A 9,285-nucleotide genomic window follows, 5' to 3' on the forward strand; every position below is an offset into this window, starting at 1 on the left:
GAAAGCTATTATTTAGAGTTGGTGGACAGATAAAGAGCTTCCCAGACAAAAATAAACTAGAGGAATTTATCACCACCAAGCCAGAATTACAGGAAATAGAGGGACTTCTTTAAGAAGAAAAAACATGTATCAAAAACAGGAATAAAGAATGGTAACAACTACATTCCTATCAATAAGTACCTTAAATGGAAAGGAATTAAGTGCTCCAACCAAAAGATAGAATGGCTAAAAGGATAAGGAAACAAGGACCCCTACAATGAAAAGAAAGAGAATGGAAAAAGATACTGCTTTGATGAACCTAGAAGGTATTTAAGTCAGACGGAGAAAGATAAACACTATATGATTTCACTTATATGTGGAATTTAAGGAATAAAAAGAACAAATCGATCAAAAACAGACTCACAAATATAATGGACAATTTGGTGATGGACGGAGGAGAGTGGGGTTTGGGGGGCTGGGAGAATGGGGTGAAGGGTTAAAGAAGTACAATTTAGTAGCTGATGGATGGTCACGGGGATGAGGAGCACGGCATAGGGAATGCAATTAGTATTAATACATTGGCTAGGTGGAGGGCCAGGGGAGGGAGGGAGCAATTGGGGGGATCATTTTACAAACTATATAGATGTCTAACCAATGTACTGTATACTCGAAACTAATTAAAATTTAAAAAATAAAAAAACATTTACAGAAAAAAATCTTCACAATCAACCCTCTGAGGTAGATTTTATTATTATCTACCTCAGAGGGTTTTACAGTTTAGGAAACTGAGCCACAGAAAGGTTGGCTATTTGTCCAAGGTAATTTGCAAAGTGGTGTTGTAACAGGATAGAACCTCACAAAGACTGGTCCTGGAGGGCTACTCAGAGCTCAAGGCAGGTCTAAAGGCCTGGATAGGGCTGCTGGATCTGTGCCCCATGCTCGACCATCAGTGTCACTCAGCTTCCCCCACATGGCTGCTGCTCTCTGCACCACTAACATCTGATGTTTGCTGCTCTCCCAAATTTCAACCTGCACCATCAGGGCTTCCCATCCCTGGCGCTACCTCATGAACTTTCAGCTGCAGTTCCCACCTTTAACTGGTAAATTCCCCCGTGTTTCTTGTTTCAAAGTCCCAAAAGAGAAAGAATTTACTTGGCCCAGCCCATATTTTGAGATAGATCAGCAAAGTCACAGGTTGCCCAGCAGACCCTAAGTTGGGTAGGTGCCTTTCCTGGTCCTGTGGCCTATGAAAGGAGGAGAGTGAGGGTGGCATATGATAGAAAGCATGGCCATTGAGGATACAAGGTCTGGCTGCTACAATCATTTCTCTTAGAACAGAGTATAGGCATAATTTTCCAGCGCATTTTTACCCTCTAATATCTCATCTACACATTTGCTAGAAGTGGGTAATTGAACAAATTTGGTGAATTTAATAAGTATGTTTACATGGTATTTATAAGAACGGTACAAAAAAAATTATGCAGATAAAAAAATTTCTGTTTTTTTTAAAAGATAAAATTGTGAGTAGCAGACTTACACTCCTCCTGTGTTTCTCCTTTACTATCACACTCATAACAATTCTGACATCACATGTGTGTGTTTCCCCCCACACCAAACAATTCTGTGACAACAGCTTGGCGTCCTACAATTTAACTCAATTCTGACACTATCTACCTGGAAAAAAGCATCAGATCCCACTGGTTAAGGGCTAAGTCCCACAAGACTGACACACTTCAAATGTCAATCATAAGTTCAGGTTGCCACCTGTGCTTCTGACCAAATTGAAGTTTTCCATGACCAGCTTCTCAGGTTCAATTAATTTGCTAGAGCACCTCACAGAACTCAGGAAACAGTATACTTACTGTTTCCCAGTTTATTACAAAATGATGTGATAAAGAATACAAATGAACATCCAGGTGCAAGAGATGCACTGGACAAGACATGTGCGGAGCTTCCATGCCTGTTCCAGGCACTTCCAAGTGTTCACCAGCCCAGAACTTCTCCAAACCACATACTATTGGGATTTTATGGAGGCTTCATCACAGGCATGATTGATTATTTAGTAAATCCATTTCCAGCCCCTCTCCCCTTTATGGAGAATGGGGGTGGGGGTGGAGGGTAGGACTAAAAGTCCCGAGCTTCTAATCATGGCTTCCTCTTTCTTGTGACCAGCCCTCATCCAGGAGTCCACCAAGAGTCACCTCATTAGAACAAAAGACATTCCTATCACCCGGGAATTTCCAAGAGATTTAGCTTGATCTCAGGAACAAGAGTCAAAGTTTGAACATTAGAATGAAAGATACTCTTAGGTGCTCTTACCACTTAGGAAATTATGAGAGGTTTAGAAGCTCTGTACCAAGAATGGGGGTCAACGACAAATATATATTTTTTTCTATTATTTCACAGATTGGATAACTATATACCAAAGTGTAATCAATTTAAACTAATATTAAATTGAGCACCTACTATGAGTAACATCAAGGACAAACTTCTTAAGAGTAAGAATAGTTTGTAGAATTTGAGAGCTAGGAAGGTCTTAGGGATCACTTAGTATTCCTAAGTGTTCTTCGAACTGGATTCAGATGTATATGAAAGGTCACACATTTTTAAGAAGATTATTTAGTTTCGTGCTTGTATTCCAATACTAGTCTTAAAAAAATGTAGGTATATTTTTGGATAATGTATATGGGTACTTCAAAACTACTGCCATGCAGTTTCGGTGTGTGAGTCTGTGTTTTTTTTTTGGTTTTTTTTGGTTTTTTTTGATGTTTAAATATCATCAACATACATTTTGGTGGGCTAATGATAAAAGAGGAAAACTTAATAATATGCATCTGGGGAGACTTGTGAGGGTTCAGAACAAGTCTCCCCGAAGTATACCACCCTGGCATGTGGATTATTTTGAGCTAAAGACAATTCAGGCCCAAAAAGCTCAGGAAGAGCTTTTTACCTCTCTGTTAACTGCCTAAAAGAATTTAGATAGAGGGCCTATTCCTGGAAAAAGAGCTATCAGCAGAGTGATACAGTGACTATGAGCTATGAGGTAGGGGGAACTTGGCAGGGCTTGCAGACCTAACTCCTCTTTGTCCGTCCCATTGTCTCTGAATGGCCCAGCAAATATTTGTTTGCCAAATACATGTTTTTCCGTCTATGAATTGCCTTCTTCCTTGTTGAAGTCCCAGACTCCTATCCATTTTCCTTGGTTCAGAGTGGCATATAAGCCTGAATTGCCTGACTGCCTGTGGGCCCCCATATTCTTATGGAGCCCCTATATGTATGAAAATTAATTTGGATTTTCTGCTGTTAATCTGGCTCGTGTCAATTTAATTCTTAGACTAACTAGTCAGAAGAACCTAGAAGGGTAGAGGAGAAATTTCTCCTCCCCAGCGGTTGGTATAGGTGACAGGACCCACTTTAGTGGCTGCCCTCCCACCCCAACTCCTGTCCAAGGCTGCAGTTGAGAGATCCCTGGATTTCTAACCACGTCTCCCTCCTGGATCTCTGTCTGCAGGTCCAATGGAAGCAAAAGTGGTGAGAGTCCTCTTTTTCTCTTTCTAAATTTAGATTAGCAGGAGAAAATATTTGTGAGACTATTTCCTTTTCTCCTGTTAATCTGTCTCGAGTCAATTTAATTCTGACAAGAGCTGGAAAAACTTGGAAGATTAAAATTTTTTTCCTCCCCAACAACATGTACTACATTTATGCCAAAACTCACTCCATGCAGTGGTTTGGTTTCCCAGTAGTTTGAACAGAAAAAAATGATGAGAGAATTGAATGAGCGAAGGCACTATATTCACTATAGGAACAAAAACTTTACGTCAAAAAACATCATTCTTTATATCCAATTGTCTTCTTAAGTTTGATTTTTTTAATATTTAGTTTATAAATTTGTTCGAGTTGTATAATTGAATGACAACTATAGGGTAAGAGGGTTATGCTTTTTAGGTGGTGGTGCTTATTTTTAAGTAACATTATAACCAAAATAATTTAGTAATACTGGTAGAATTTAATGATTTTTTTCCTTTAAAGGGATACTGTACTTTACTCAAGTTTGAGGTACACTCAAGCTAGGTCAACCCTAACTAGTTTTCAGATGGTAGGCCTAACGCCCTGAAATATAAAAAACCTGTGAGTTACTTAAGACAGGAACTGTGGCTTATTCATCCTGAGTTCCTGGAACCTAAATCCTCAGTTAAATGTTATTGAACTCAAGTGTCCAAGACCACAGCAAGATAGTGACAAAGCCAGGACTAGCTTTTTATAACCATCTTATTTCCTGAATATAATGTATACGCTAGACAGTTGCAGAACAAATATATCTTTTAGATAGATTTTATATTTAATAAATAACTTTTTAACAAAATTTGAGATACCTTCCATATAATAGAGTGACTGGCAATGGGATTGAGGAATAGCTATCTTCTGAGAAATTCTCTTTGCCTACCTGGATCACCTGTGACTTTCTGCCTTTTTTTAATTGAAATATATTTGACGTGTAACATTGCAAATTTCAGGTGTACATGTTGGTTTGATACATTTATATAATTAATACAATTGCAATTGTAGTAATTAGCTCCTTTATCGTGTCACATAATTATCATTTCTTTTTAATGGTTGAGATAATTAAGATCTAGTCTCTCAGCAAGTTTGATTATAATACAATATTGTTGTCTATATTCACTATACTGAGCATTAGAACTGCAGGACTTATTTTCTACTTGTTGCAAGTTTAGACCCTTATACAACATCTCTCCTTTCCCTCCACTACAGCCCTTGGTAACCACTATTTTACTCTTTGTTTTTATGAGTTTGGCTTTTTTGGATTCCACATGTAAGCGATATCATACACTATTTGTCTTTCTTTGTCTGCCTTATCTCACTTAGTATAATGTCCTCAAGGTCCATTCATGTTGTTGCAAACGGCAGGATTTCCTTCTTTCTCCTGGCTGAATGGTATTCCATTGTGTGAATGTGTATATATATATATATATAATTTAGATTATGTATTCTTATGGAGCCCCTATGTATATGAAGACATCTTCTTCTTTATAATGAATGGCATCTTCCTCTTTATCCATTAATCCATTGACAGGTGCTTAGGCTGCTTCCATATCTTGGCTATTGTGCATAATGCTATAACAAACATGGGAGTACATATACCTCTTCAATATCCTGTTTTCATTTCCTTTGTGTATATACCCAGAAGTGGAATTGCTGGTAGATCTATTTTTAATTTTTTTGCATAACCTCCATATTGTTTTCTATAGTTTTCCAACTTTTCCCGCCTTTTTTCTCCCATTCTCAGTAGCAGCAATAATTATAACTACAATTTAACTATAGCTTACTATGTACCCAGTGCTTTATAAACATTATCTTGTTTAATGTTTAATTAGACTCCTCAAATCTTGAATTGTCTTCAGTTTTGTTTTGTTTACCATGTCTTTGTCTTGTTGAAGAAGTCTCTTTAGCTAGGCAGCTTTTCAGGCTGAATGGCTGCTGAGTGTTGCCCAAGGGTGGCGCTTCCAACCTGAATCAGGCTATTGTATCTATTACTTGAATCATGAATTAATGATACTTGTCCTGTCATTATCTTGAGAGCTTTTTATTGTCCTTGGAGAGAGACAGTTAATTTTGCTTGGGATATGACTGTGGTGATTTGGTTCTGAACAAAAGACAGTTTACATGCTAGTAGAAACCTTTGTATTTTTGAGTGTTCTGCTGTGAGCTGCTTTCCTTAGCCAGGTTCCTTGAAAGGAAACAGCCTTCCTCTTCTCTTCTCAATCCATCATGTTTACATAGACAGGTTTCTCAAACACAGACAGGAAAAGTACCAAATGTCACAATGCTCTTCCTTTATGCAGTGCTTAACAGCCAAGCCACAAATGCTGGGAGCTGGGTGACGCCACTGCATTGAACACCCTTATCTCTGTTTCACAGAGGTGAAAGATTTCCCTGGTGGTGTGAGAAAAATCTAGAGTACTGTCCAAACTGAAATGCAGAAGAACTTAAGTTTAATCCTGAATTCAGGTCATTGTGGCCCCATTCACAACACTGTCCCTGCAAGGCTGATTTCAATTTTTCACGGCTGCAGAAAAAAAGAATGAACATTGTGGGGGGCGGGAGGCGGAGTTTTCCTTGACCCTCTTAGGGTCCCTGGCTGGGTCTGAAAATTAAACTGATAAAGACAGACTAACAGAAGAAAAGCATATAATTATAACAATGAGGAAATTTTCCCTCTTTAATTTTATGCATATCTTAAAAGAATTTCTCAGAAGATAACTATGCCCCAATTTCATTGCCAATCATTCTAGTACATGGGATGGGTATCTCAAATTTTGGTAAAAAGTTATTTACTAAATAAAGTCTGGACATATCTAAAAGATATATTTGTTCTGCAACTCTCTAGCTTAGATGTTATATCAAGATTGAAAAAGGTAACAACATTGATTCTAGTTTAAAAACAAATGATTAAGAACACAGAAACATAAAAATAAGGCAATGGTTATCAACACACACTCTCTCTTTTTCAAATCCTCATTCCTGAGTTTGCTAATTGCAGCATTTGAAAATCAAAACATGAGCACTACCAGGCGAGGAAAGAAAAGTAAATCCCATCACTTGGGCACTCCTAGGGTTCGACCTTCATCTTTGGGCGTCTGTAAACCCGCCATAGTCAAGGTGGTTTAGGTGTAAGGAGCAGCCCACCTTCGCTCACCTGGTCGTTGGCCCCACCACTGAAAGTACTGGCTCATTTGCTGAGGTAAATAGGACTGAGAAGACTAAAACCAAACAAAACAGAGATGTCTGATGTTTTTTAAAGGTCATTCTGGGGATATTTTTTTCCTTCTTACTGAAGCGTAGCCAAATGTGCTACCCTAAAATACGCCTCTTTGGTATAAGGATTATTTTGAACTAATTATTTTTAAGAAACAACAGATGCACGAGAAGCTAGGAAAACAGAATAGAAATTACCCTTTTGTAGAGGAAATCTACATTTATAAAGTAAATTTGCATTAGAAAGGGTGTCTGTACCCAGGAACAAAGCTATTCCCAAATAACTTTATCACCTGAGGGACTTTGCTGCAACCTTTGCTTGCCAAACATTCCTCTTCTCACTTTCCCTTGAATTGCATTCCCTTTGAAGTCCCGGCTCCCATCCCTGTCCTTAGCTCAGAAACGTATTTAAGTTTCAATCTTCTGCCTACCTTTTGAGTTTCATTTCTTTGTGTGGTACAACATAAGTAATTAAAACTGTTTTATTTTTCTTCTGTTAATCTATATTTTATTATAGGAAGGGAGGCCTCAGCCAAGAACTCAGAAAGGTAGAGGGAAAATTATTGTTCCTCTCCTACATCATTGGAAAGCAAAATGCTTAGCCCTTATTACACTAATATTATTCCAAAATAAGAGTGAGATTAAATATCTTTAAAAGATAAAAGTTATATATGTACTCAGTTTACATCTGGCTCCTGCCACAGGCTAAGTAAATTATAAATTTTAGCATTGTCGTTAATAGTATTTTATTAGATCTTAAAACTCAAATTAATATGGCCAAGCCTAAAATAGAAATGATAAAGCTTTACTATCGCCCAAGCAAAGCACTTGTTTTAGTCTTTTTGTTAATCTTTTGGTTTAAATCATTCTCCTCAGCTCTTTTGTTTGTTTGTTTTTATATTGCTTTAAGGATTCGCAGTAATGGATCGATTTTTAAATGCTTTAAAATTTTATCGTCTAGTCAGCTTCTCTCAGAATAAACATACCTATTGTCCCCAGGCCCCACCTATTTTTAAAGGGTTGTATATCAGGGACTTGGCTGTACAAGTTTGTGCATTCCTAAAGACTAAATACCATGGCGGCTTGGTATTTTTAATAAAAGTCTGTAAATTTTGAATGGATCCCCAAGACTCCAATCTGATATATTACATGAAAAATTCAAAATAAAATAAAAATAAAAAAACTGTGTGTGTGCAAAGTCTGGAAAGATATGCAATAAAATATTAACTTTGTTCATCTCTAGGTGGTGGGATAGCAGGTGCTTTGTATTTTCTCCTTGTTTTGCTTATTTGCTAAGTACCTCAAAAATGAGGGTGAATTACTTATATCTTTTTTTAGTTAGTTGAAACTGTATTTATATAAATATTATAATCTAATATCTTTAGATAAGTCTACTAGAGAGCTTTCTATCTCATCTGCCAGTGGCTTCTTTTGTATCTCACTGGTCTGCAGGAATCACACCAGTTATCCATGATGTTCCCAGTTTGCTGTCTGCACCTCTAATTCCGGCCAGTCATTTTCAAGGAGTAACCAACAAACCTTAGCACAAATCAATACGACTGCCATGGAAAAAGATCTCTGAGCTCTTGTACTATCAGATGTGAGCTATGATTTCATCTTTGCAATTGAGACAGCCCTAAATTTTAATATTTCACTTAGGAGCTTGTTGGACACACATTCTCAATCTATAAAATGGGTATCATGTTGGACACACATTCTCAATCTATAAAATGGGTACAGGATCCTGACTTCACAGGAGAGTTGTATTAGAGATGAGTGTAAAACTCCAAACTAAGTGCCTGGCAAGAGCCAGCATTCAACACATGGTAGCTATTCTTATAATTCCTCTCTGTAGGTAAAACTAGCCCTTTCCACCACCTCCTAACTATGAACATATTTGAAAGGTTGGACCTCCTTCTACACAGCCTTGCCAGTGAAGGGAACCAGCCTGCACTCCTTTGGTGTAGAAATGATAAATATGCATGTGCCTCTTAAGATAATACTATTTGATTTATCTATATGTTTTACATATTAGATCTAAAGTGCATATTTAGTTCAGCTGCTTATAGTAATTTAGAAGCTGATAATATGACTACCAAATTATATATTTTACTATAATCCCTGAATAACTTAGTTTTTGTCCTGCTTACACTGCTAATTTATTAACTACCTATATTCTTAAAGAGCTTCTCCTTCTCTAAATAATTGAGTTGATAAAATACTTCTTGGGCAGTCTTCATTTTCAGATTCCTCAAGACCTCTGAATCTTTTTTCTTTTCTTTTTTTTTTTAACAATTACCTTCTAATCTATATCTCTAAAACTCTGAAGGCTAAAGCCAGAGGTCTCTCAAAACAAATTCCAGCTCACCATTTCAAACTATGTGACAAGTTACTTAACCCCACTGCGTTTTAGTTTCCTCAACAATATAGTACCTATCTAGTAAGGTGATAGCTTAGAATGGTGAGATCCCAGCATATAGTAAGTAGCTATCATTATGTGTGATCAATATTATAAAAGTGAAATAGACTCCA

The sequence above is a fragment of the Pteropus alecto genome, unplaced genomic scaffold (genome assembly GCF_000325575.1).
Source record: "Pteropus alecto unplaced genomic scaffold, ASM32557v1 scaffold3, whole genome shotgun sequence".
NCBI classification, from domain to species: Eukaryota; Metazoa; Chordata; class Mammalia; order Chiroptera; family Pteropodidae; genus Pteropus; species Pteropus alecto.